The sequence below is a fragment of the Mizuhopecten yessoensis genome, unplaced genomic scaffold (assembly GCF_002113885.1).
Source record: "Mizuhopecten yessoensis strain PY_sf001 unplaced genomic scaffold, ASM211388v2 scaffold3621, whole genome shotgun sequence".
Lineage (NCBI taxonomy): Eukaryota > Metazoa > Mollusca > Bivalvia > Pectinida > Pectinidae > Mizuhopecten > Mizuhopecten yessoensis.
Window position 1 is genome coordinate 701,866 of NW_018405136.1, and position 3,971 is coordinate 705,836.

The 3,971-nt window shown below is 36.4% G+C and overlaps 1 protein-coding gene across 1 annotated transcript in view; it reads right to left on the reverse strand.

Moving 5' to 3' along the window:
- Positions 1-2,067, reverse strand: part of LOC110447801 — a 20,752-nt gene extending 18,685 nt beyond the window's left edge. The window contains exon 1 of the mRNA XM_021493732.1: positions 1,667-2,067. The gene's annotated coding sequence lies outside the window, so the exon portion shown is untranslated. The remainder of the gene's footprint in view (positions 1-1,666) is intronic.
- Between the last annotated feature and the right edge of the window lie 1,904 nt (positions 2,068-3,971).

The window sequence follows — 3,971 nt, forward strand, 5'->3', positions numbered from 1 at the left end:
CCCAATGCCTCGTCTAATCTTGGCTTCGAGAAGTCCTCAAAATCTGTGTCTTGCTCCTTTTCGCTTAAGTATGCTCTGAAGGTTTTGCTTGCTGAATTGTTACTTTTCTTTGTGTTTGTAGGTATAAGTGACGCCCGTTTTGTCTCAATTTCACTCTCCGTGTGGCTTGCAAACCGTTTCGCCATTTTGTTCATTGTTGACATTAGCAGACGAACGTTCTCCGGTGTGTTCGATTCGAATCTGCGAGTTATCTCCCTTAGTACCCCGGCAAGGATACTAACATAGCTTCAGGTACCTTGGCAATTCGACCAATCACCGTGCGACATTTTTCTTTGCAGTATGCCATGTGGGATTTATTAATTATCTCACTCAACCCTAAGGTGTGGGTGTAAGTTGCCAAACACGAGGTTTTGTCGAGTGTTTGGCAACTAAGGAATCTTTCCCCGAGGGTTGAGACTACCAATATCACCGCAATGGGGTTAATGATCCTTTTTCTCGTACCCTGTTCATCCATTGTGTATCATATACATATTGTTATGTTAACATTACAGTCTAAATGCAGGGTTGTTAGCGATGATGCATTGTTGACGTGACGTCATACAATGGGGACGAATAGAGGAATCCCCCGTCTCAACTCTAGGGTGAGACAAGGATACATGTATCTCACACCGGGAAAATGTGACTACACCTGTTAACGGTAATAGAAACATGTATCCTTTCCCGCATGTGTGTTCCGCATTGAGCTCGTGAATCTTACATACGTAGACAATAATACAAGAGTATATAATTTGAGACACGGATTTGTGGTATACGCGTAGGTAGGTAATAAAAATAACCCCTTGTTATGTACATATCACTCATTATATATTCACATTTATAGGAGGGGAAAACTATGTAAAATATGATTCCAGTTTTTAAATGTTATTTCCCAACTTTATAGACAGTTTGAACATGTATACCTTCCTACACACTTTAATTTGTTGAGGTGTTCTCAATAAGTTCACGACATAAATAACAATACATACACACAGCCTACGTGAATTCGTGAAATATCTCATTAAAATGACTTTCACGGATAGTTTAATGCCAAATGACATACGTTCTACCTACCTAGCATCGTTAGTTTGACAAAACGTTGACGCATACCGTAGTACATTTCAAAAATGTACGCTTAAGCTGACCATGCTCGACTGCTCACTACAAGCCTAGCATTGCGACATTAAAAAGCTATATAACACATGTACGGTTTCAAGATATTAGTGCAGGGATTGTTTGTTTTCGTATTTTTTTCACCAGTTTTCTGTAGAGTTATAATAAATAAAAAAAACTAGGATATCATCATCACTTTAAAACGACATCACAAAAATGATGGAGCCTTCCATAATTATATCAAATAGATCTATACCGAGATAACGATACAGTGAGTGCGTAGACAATGACCTCATCATAAATGTTTACCATTTAGGGGAGTTTACATCTATAAAACACTTACCCCAGAGCAAAACATTGATGAAATATTCGTAATAAATTGCGACAAAAAGCAGCAGAATATATAAAGGCGGAAGTAAGTTAAGTGTTCATGGAACTGAAATATGTTAAGTTTGTGTTGATTACCATTTGTGGTACCATGTACAATGTATATTTTCAAACTACAAAAAAACATTACCTTCTTGAATGTCTCCTTCACTCCATTATTAAAACTAATATTCCATAAATGTAGTCAGGAAAATATTTTCCTGAATTTCCTCACACCGGTACCTCCCTGGTATAACGCCCGCATCATGCCCCTCCTATCCTACAGTGATGAACACAGGGGTCATTTAGTATCGTGTCTGTAGTATAAGTCTACGCCATCGTGGCAGTGCTGTATCGTTGTGTACATACTGTTCTACACGAAAACATAAGGGTTATCCATTTTCCTTAGTGCTCATATGTAAAATGGCGGATGTTCATATGCAACATGCGATCATAGGTCGGCTAATGGTAAACACGCGTGTCTGTCTACACATGTATCTGTCTACACATACAGAGTGGAGGTAGCTCTGCTGTGTACTTAAAGTCAGTAGAAACGCATCAGTACACTTCGCTAGCAAATCCAGACATATATGTGTATACATGTATGCTTTAACGTAGATTTTCTATTAGGGCAGCGGTCTTGCATGAGTAAATAATGAGAGTTTGATACCGGTAAGTATTTACGTAGAGATATGTTCATCGCCAAATGTCTTGTTATCTTAATTCCGTTATACAAGTACTAATTTAAACACAAACTTGGTATTCATTTTGAAACCTTTTCCTCACTATTTTGGTCCGACAAGTTTTTTTATTTTCTTGCTATAACGTGGAAGCTTTTGCGAGTATATTTGTTTTGTGCAAATTCACTCAACCGCGACAATTTTTACTTTTATACAAGGATCCCGGATTTATTGTCGACACAGTAGTCTAGTGGTAGGACGCCGGGTTTCTGACCGACTGGTTGCGGATACGGGTCACGGCGTACTGTGTTGTATCTTTGAGCAAGATTTTTTACTCCGCTTGTTCCAGTATACTGAGTACGTTGTTGGGCAGTGCTAAAATTGTTGAATGCTAGCTCTGAGCGACGAAATGGCAGCAGCAGCTGTATGCTCCCCAGGGAGTTGAGAAAGCTATTGGCTAGTTGCAAAGGCTTTATAACCACATATACTATTTTGTGAACCGCTTTGAGACGACCTACGAACTAGGTTGTGATAAAGCGGTATATAAGAATCTCAAATTATTTTCATTATTTATCATTATTTAGATAAAGGAAATAGGTTAACTTCCCAATCGGTTACTGTATGCGCCCAGAATCTGTTTTTTTTTTAAATTGTTTGTACAATAAAAAGAATTATATATGTATTTCATGTAAGACATTGCTATTTCCGTGATTCTACATTCTCGCATTACTGTACAAGTAGGACAGAACTGTCCATGGTAAGAAAGAGGTGTTAGATATTACAATCCTACACTTATTTCACGTGTGTGCTGTTACAATGGAACAACAATGCCATGACTTGTACACAAAATGTAAGTTCTGTGTGGTTTTTCTCCCTTTTTATTATTGCATACACATTATTGCTGTCATTTTCATTAGCCGCATTAACCGCTATCGAGATTTATCAAAGAGAAGAAACGGAAAAAAATATCATATGAATATTTTGCTAGATGAATTCTTACTACAAAACAAATATATTAAACAACTGCTTACCAAATCCTTGAGCTGAAGTTGATAGCGAATGCGACTTCAAACCTGAACATTAGATGTTAGTTTGACCGTGTTAACAAGTTAATTGCCCAATATACATTTCATAAAAAGTACCATGTTCAGGGCACCTTTCCCGGATCTAAGTGGGTTCAAACACGCCTTAGAATTCAGACATGTTGAAAGACTACTTTCATTGTTCTCCGAGGGGAGTTAACTCGTATTTGCTCTTCTACGTCTTTCAAGATTTTCTTTTATTTAAGACATTGTATCTATCATTGTATTTATTCACAAAAACGTATGCACTTGTCATTAAAACAAACAAAATACTCTTTTTGGTGCAAAAAAAATCGAACAATTCTATTTGAACATATTGTCCTTAGGTCTAAAATGTTATTAATGTAAAATTAGAAATATTACGCTTATACTATCTCTTGTTCTTAAAATTATATGTTTGGTGCAGTGTCCTTAATATAATAGATAATCAACACGTTTATATAATTCCTCATATCTTTATATAAGTCACCAATACCAGAAGAGAATATCATTTGTTTAAAAAGAAATAACTTTGAATTCGTGAAAAATTGTAAAATCAAATCGATGTCGTGTTTGCGTCGAAGTCATTTCCAAAATCATCAATGTGAGCTAACTGACTGTGTGTTTGAAATACTGAAATAAAAATTGTGTATGAAAAAACGTTTAGCAATTTCTAAAACAACAACCAAAGTAACAACGTCAAATTCAGTGCTAT